We start from the raw sequence: 7,911 nt of genomic DNA, 5'->3' as shown, positions 1-7,911 counted from the left end.
TCTGCTTGTCTTCGGTGCACAGAGCCCTGCTTGTCCTCAGTGTACAGATCCCTGCTTGTCCTCAGTGCACAGCCATGCTTGTCCTCAGTGTACAGAGCCCTGCTTGTCCTCAGTGTACAGAGCCCTGCTTGTCCTTAGTGCACAGAGCCCTGCTTGTCCTCGGTACACAGAGCACTGCTTGTCCTCAGTGTACAGAGCCCTGCTTGTCCTCAGTGCACAGAACCCTGCTTGTCCTCAGTGCACAGAGCCCTGTTTGTCCTCATTGTACAGAGCCCTGCTTGTCCTCAGTGCACAGAGCCCTGCTCTTCCACAGTGCACAGAGCCCTGATGGTCCTCAGTGTACAGAGCACTGCTTGTCCTCAGTGTACATAGCCTTGCTTGTCCTCAGTGCACAGAGCCCTGCTTGTCCTCGGTACACAGAGCACTGCTTGTCCTCAGTGTACAGAGCCCTGTTTGTCCTCATTGTACAGAACCCTGCTTGTCCTCAGTGCACAGAGCCCTGCTTTTCCTCAGTGCACAGAGCCCTGATGGTCCTCAGTGTACAGAGCCCTGTTTGTCCTCATTGTACAGAGCCCTGCTTGTCCTCAGTGCACAGAGCCCTGCTTGTCCTCAGTGCACAGAGCCATGATGGTCCTCAGTGTACAGAGCACTGCTTGTCTTCAGTGTACATAGCCTTGCTTGTCCTCAGTGTACAGAGCCCTGCTTGTCCTAAGTGTCCAGATCCCCGCTTGCCCTCAGCAGAGCCCTGGTTGTCCTCAGTGTACAGAGCCCTGCTTGTCCTTAGTGTACAGAGCCCTGCTTGTCCTCAATGCACAGAGCCCTGATGGTCCTCAGTCTACAGAGCCCTGCTTGTCCTCAGTGCACAGAGCCCTGCTTGTCCTCAGTGTCCAGATCCCCGCTTGCCCTCAGCAGAGCCCTGGTTGTCCTCAGTGTACAGAGCCCTGCTTGTCCTTAGTGTACAGAGCCCTGCTTGTCCTCAATGCACAGAGCCCTGCTTTTCATCAGTGTACAGAGCCCTGCTTGTCCTCAGTGTACAGAGCCCTGCTTGTCCTCAGTGCATAGAGCCCTGGTTGTCCTCAGTGTACAGAGCCCTGCTTGTCCTCAGTGTACAGAGCCCTGCTTGTCCTCAGTGCACAGAGACCTGCTTGTCCTCAGTGTACAGAGCCCTGCTTGTCCTCAGTGCACAGAGCCCTGCTTGTCCTCAGTGCACAGAACCCTGCTTGCCCTCAGTGTACAGAGTCCTGCTTGTCCTCAGAGTACAGAGCCCTGCTTGCCCTCAGTGTACAGAGCCCTGCTTGTCCTTAGTGTACAGAGCCCTGCTTGTCCTCTGTTCACAGATCCCTGCTTGTCCTCAGTGTATAGATCCCTGCTTGTCCTCAGTGTACAGAGCCCTGCTTGTCCTCAGTGCACAGAGCCCCGCTTGTCCTCAGTGTCCAGAGCCCCGCTTGCCCTCAGTGTACAGAGCCCTGCTTGTCCTCAGTGTACAGAGCCCTGCTTGTCCTTAGTGTACAGAGCACTGCTTGTCCTCAATGCACAGAGCCCTGCTTTTCATCAGTGCACAGAGCCCTGCTTGTCCTCAGTGTACAGAGCCCTGCTTGTCCTAACTGCAGAGTTCTGCTTGTCTTCGGTGCACAGAGCCCTGCTTGTCCTCAGTGTACAGATCCCTGCTTGTCCTCAGTGCACAGCCATGCTTGTCCTCAGTGTACAGAGCCCTGCTTGTCCTCAGTGTACAGAGCCCTGCTTGTCCTTAGTGCACAGAGCCCTGCTTGTCCTCGGTACACAGAGCACTGCTTGTCCTCAATGCACAGAGCCCTGCTTGTCCTCAGTGTACAGAGCCCTGCTTGTCCTAACTGCAGAGTTCTGCTTGTCTTCGGTGCACAGAGCCCTGCTTGTCCTCAGTGCACAGAGCACTGCTTGTCTTCAGTGTACAGATCCCTGCTTGTCCTCAGTGCACAGCCATGCTTGTCCTCAGTGTACAGAGCCCTGCTTGTCCTTAGTGTACAGAGCCCTGCTTGTCCTTAGTGCACAGAGCCCTGCTTGTCCTCAGAGCACAGAGCCCTGCTTGTACTAAGTGCACAGAGCCCTGCTTGTCCTCAGTGTACAGAGCCCTGCTTATTCTCAGTGCACAGAGCCCTGCTTGTCCTCATTGCACATAGCCCTGCTTGTCCTCAGTGTACAGAGCCCTGCTTATCCTCAGTGCACAGAGCTCTGCTTGTCCTTACTGTACAGAACCCTGCTTCTCCCACACTTCCTGTATTTGGTCTCCTCAGAGAGACACACAGACAATAGCTCTAGGAACAAAAATATACAGTTTGTTTAACCAATGTATATTACAAAAATACATATAATGGTATTATCTACATTATTTAAAAGTTCTTGTTAACAACAGGTATCCTTTAACTAGGATATGATTGTAACCCAGCCAAAGAGCATAATGAAAGTCCCAAAATGTGTAACTGTGACACTGCTAGAACTCTCTCCAAACCTTCTAGTCATTGTTACAAATTAGAGAGAAAATGTCACAATTAAAGGGTGCTTATTTTATTTATAGACATTAGAAGTGATGTATGAAAGCAGTGGATTTAAGCAACATCTCAAGACCTCCTCAAGATAAACATGCAAAGTAATAGAGAAACTGCAATTTTTCTAATCCGCCTGTAGATGTTTTATTGTGGTAATAATTTGACTTAAAGGATAAGTTTGAAGAAGAATTGTTATTGTAACCCCTACAAGTATTGTTGGACTATATTATTGGTATTCTAAGTCCCCTTATAGCTACTGTAATGTGCATATACAGGACAAGAGGGGCAATATAGGAAGCTCTGCGCGATATCCAGTAAAATAAATTCATTTTGAGATGTTTTAGAATTTTTCTTCAGGTCTATACAAATATTTTTTACATATATGACATGACAGGAAAACAGAGATCCATTATTTAGATACAGCATCCTCGAGGACACAACTACTCTATGTTATACAAAAGTAAAATAAATGTATTTTCAGATGCTAAGAACATCAATAATGGTCAGCTGCTGCATGGGAGACCAGAGCATGATATGTGTTCCATTAAAGAAGTATAATACATCATAATCATAACTGCTGGGAGAAAGATGAATATTAATAAAAATATATATTTTTAAATCATTAAAAACACATACAATGCAAAGAAGAAAACCAAATGCTGAAAACAACAATGGTCAGCAGCTGAATGGGAGATGCGGACATCAAAATGGTATTTAAATATAAAATTCTCCCTTTTGGGAGTTGCGAAAGGTTTTGAGGCTGGCAAAGTGAAGAAGCAATTACTTTTTCCTAGCGTTCCAAGAATTATCCCTTCTGGTAGTTGCAACAGGATTAGTTGCCCAAAATAGTGAGGAAGAAATAGCTAAAAAAGCCAAAAAATTATCCCTTTTTTTTGGATCATGGGCTGTGTATGTCAAGGCCTGACTGATAGTAGCAGTAGCAGCAATATAGAATATGCACATATACGACTGTGATCTTTAGCCTTCTTGCAAAATACAGTAGCAGACCCAACCAGTGTGAAGAAGGTGCCTAAAATAAAACTTTTATTGTTCCCCTAAAAGTCGAAAAAAAGGTTTATTTGTGTCTATGAAGTGCTGAAGTGATTATACATATAAAGTAGCAGCAGCAGCAAGGGTGGTGGACTGGTGGGAGAAGTAGCCAGCGGACATGAGGCAGTCATTGCCAGGACAGCAGGCAGTGGGGGTGGACTAGTGATAGTTAATATAGCCAGAAAACTGTCATTAACTGGTGGCAGTTGTATTAGCCAGTGGACAGCAGGTAATGGTAGACTAGTGATAGCTGTAGTAGCCAGCGGACAGCAGGCATTAGTGGACTAGTGGTAGTTGTACAAGCCAGTGGACAGCAGGCAGTGGTGGTCTAGTGATACTAGTAGCCGTAGCGTGTGATGCCATTCCATGTGCTTTCGTAGAGCTGTAATTACTAAACTCGGATACTGGTTGTACCTTACTATCATTTTGCAGAGATGGCACTGTGCCTGGTTTTCTTTGTCTTGTAAGGCTTTCTTCTCAAGCCTACAGATGCAGCAGTGTTGCTGTCATCTGCTCTGGACCTGATCATACCAGCAGGCCTACGTCTGGTATGCTTGAAAGATGTTCTGGCCCTACCTCAGCTCCGCTTTTTATTGTTGACATCATCATCATCAAACTCCTCCTTATCTTCCCAACTGCTTCTCTCAGTGTTAACTTATGATCATGGGATCATAGTCTGATTGTCCTCACAAAACTCCTCTTCATGGCCATCATATTGTTAGACTCTTCCTTCTCCTTAGATGACTGTAAACCAGTGACCAGTCAACCAAGCCAACTAGTCCACAATGGCCGTATTATCCTCCAAAACCACACAACTTCTGGAAAACAGTAAAAAATGTACTTGCTAATGCTACTGCTACTACTACCACCAGGCACCAGGTTGCTGCTGCTACCTGTAATGGGCCTGAGGCAATGAGTGCTACCCAAAGTGCTGGTACTGCCATTCACATGCTTACTGGCAAAGAAAGGGGTGCTCTTTCCTCCAACCCATCCTTGTTCAACCATTCCTTTGGAGGTTATGTTTATATTTTTGGGGGGATTTGCCACTCACCAACTAGTCAAGTGGTGGAAAAACTGCCAGTACACTTTTACTCTCAATGCCAGAAATGTGCATTTGTTAAACCCATCTACAATTGCCATGTTTTTTTGTTGTTGTTGTTTTTTATTAAACCCAGGAAATATAGGTAACTTGGCATAAAATGGCAATTCTATGTTCCCTCTCAACATTAGAAATATGCATTTATGTTAAAATACATGTCAGCCCACTCCACAATGCTTTGGTCAACTTGCCCTTAATTGTGGTGTGATAGCTTTCTATGAGTTTGTTCTGCAGTCACACTACTGGGATTTGCACTGCAGCAACTGGACACAGTAATGCAGGTCACTAAGGTCAGCCCACTGCACAGTGCTTTGCTCAACTTGCTTTGTACTGCATTTGTGAGAGCTTTCTTAGTTCCACCAAGCATTCTTCTGTGCACTGCTCACTGGTAAGCTTTCTCTCCAAGATAGTGACCACAATGCAGTGCATGGGGTTTTATGATGTCTCCTATGCTGTCTCCTTATTGGCCTGAGCTTTTTGTAAAATAATGCATGCAATGGTTAGCTAACCTACAGTCAAGTGATCATGCTGGCATCTGCAAAGTATGATTGATGTAATTTTGGTGTTACTTCCTCATCCTATTATGTATTCAGGTCTCAAAATGAAAATGCCATGTGTTACTCCTCCCTTCTCCTATAATAGCACCATTGCCAGGCTTGCGTGGGCTGAGCCAGGCAAAGTTCTAATGTTCTGCGAGCCGCTTTCCCCCCAAAGTTCTAAAACAATCAGGATTCGCTGGGCTCAACTTGCTCATGTCTAATCTTTTTGTCCGTATATACTTACCATTTCACGTTGAGCTAATATCGGTGATGGCATGCTCTTGTAAGGTAGGGTTGACACCTATCAGCCTCCATAGTTTCATCTCCTCACGTGTCATTCATAGACCATCCCCAGACTTTATTTCCTACATATTTATACAGTTGGGCTACTCATGTACCATTTTCTGCTTAATGTCATATTTGTAGTATTATATAATAATACTATATAATATTCTGTTTTAGTTTTGATATACACTAGAGGTTGCACCTTTTAGCAAGTTGTGACCTTGTTCTGCTTCCATAGCTATTTACGTCTCTCTGTTGCCCAGGAAACCAAACTTGATTTTAACCATTTAGATTGTAGGTATACTGAACCTTTTGAAACTGCAGGTCACTTTTTTCTTTTTTATATAATATATTTATGCTTGAGTTCTTTTTTTATTTTGATTGTTCATTCATGTCCCTTATCCATGTAGGTGTTATGATTCGGCTAGCTGGGTGTGGATCCTCTGTGTCAGTGAGGGATTGGCGTGGACCGTGTCGGTGGACCGGATCTAGGGTTGCTACTGGTTTTCACCAGAGCCCGCCGCAAAGCGGGATGGTCTTGCTGCGGCGGTAGCAACCTGGTCGTATCCACCGGCAACGGCTCAACCTCGCTGACTGCTGAGAAGGCGTGGGACAGAAGGACTAGGCAGAAGCAAGGTCAGACGTAGCAGAAGGTCGGGGCAGGCGGCAAGGTTCGTAGTCAATAGTAATAGCAGGAGTTCAGGAACACAGTAATGGTAAACACAGTAGAAGCTTTCTCAAGGCACTAAGGCAACGAGATCCGGCAAGGAAGTGCAGGGGAAGTGAGGTAATATAGCCAGGGAGCAGGTGGAAGCTAATTAGGCTGATTGGGCCAGGCACCAATCATTGGTGCACTGGCCCTTTAAATCTCAGAGAGCTGGCGCGCGCGCGCCCTAGAGAGCGGAGCCACGCGCGCCAGAACATGATAGCCGGGGACCGGGACGGGTAAGTGGCTTGGGATGCGATTCGCAAGCTGGCGCTTCCCGCTATGCGAATCGCATCCCCATCATGAATGTCAGTGCAGCGCTCCCGGTCAGCGGGCCCGACCGGGGCGCTGCATAGAGGAGAACGCCGCGAGCGCTCCGGGGAGGAGCAGGGACCCGGAGCGCTCGGCGTAACAGTAGGGACTTTTGTTCACATCCCTCGGCATCTGGTATTTGGGTCCACAAGATGTATATGTGCAGATATCATTTGCATTCTTCAGTATCTGATATATATATATATATATATATATATATATATATATAACTCTGTCATTTATAATTTTGGTCTGTCCTTCAGCATTTGTTGCTTGAGGGACTTAGTCCTGTAATATACAAATGTAGTTTAATCAATGACCCAGTCTCCCATCCTCAACTTAACCTAAGTGACACTACCTAGCATCCGACTAACTCGTTTTGCTTTAGATGTGTTTTTAATTATTTTTTGTATTAATATTTACCTTTCTCCCAGTAGTAACTAATGTAACCAATGGAGGATGGATGATTATAATCTATAAAACCTCAAAATATGTCCAATACTCCGATCTCCCATATGTTGTTCTCAGCATTCATATTACTTGTAATGCATTATATGTATTTTTAGTGAATTTTAAAAAGATATTTTTATTAATATTAACCTTTCTCTCAGCAGTTATAAGTATAATTAAAGGAAGATGAATGAATACAATATATTCTCCTTTGTGAATGAAACATGTTTGACACTCTTGCCTCTCATATGGCAGCTAACCATTGTTCTCAACATCTGTTCCTTATGAGATTCTAAATATCTATGAAATAATATATATTTTACTTTTGTAACATAGTTTTGTTCTATAGGATGGTGTTGTCTGCGTTATTACAATTTATATGGATTATTATGCCATTATGTAATGTCATTTGACCTCTGTTTTTCCCACCATGTAAAATATAGATCTTAAGAAGAGATCACAGAAGAGATCATAAGCATATGAAAGAATACATTTTTACTGGATGTCATGTAGCACTTCTTGTATTGCACCTCTTGTTCTGTATACGCTATTCCCTTGCCAGTTGTCCAGCCGAGTGCGGACGGAGCAGGAGCCACTGGATGACTATGAAGAAAAGGGATCAATTCTAGCTTATAATAAATGTAGTCTCTGCAGGTATAGTGTGTCAAGCAGAACCTGCAAAATGGGTCAGTTTTATCTTTGGTAAGGGCCCTACATCTTCTGTGTATAATATTGTTTTTGTCTGTATGTGTTTAATGGGGTGCTCCGCCCCTAGACATCTTATCCCCTATCCAAAGAATAGGGGATAGGATGTCTGATTGCGGGAGTCCCGCCGCTTGGGACCCCTGCGACCTTGGATGCGGCACCCCACACATCCGGTGCACGGAGCGAACTTCACTCCCTGCTGGATGACTGGCGATGCGGGGAGGAGGCTTGTGACGTTACTGG

Source organism: Hyla sarda, chromosome 9 (assembly GCF_029499605.1).
Source record: "Hyla sarda isolate aHylSar1 chromosome 9, aHylSar1.hap1, whole genome shotgun sequence".
NCBI classification, from domain to species: Eukaryota; Metazoa; Chordata; class Amphibia; order Anura; family Hylidae; genus Hyla; species Hyla sarda.
Note: the sequence above shows the minus strand (reverse complement) of the source record.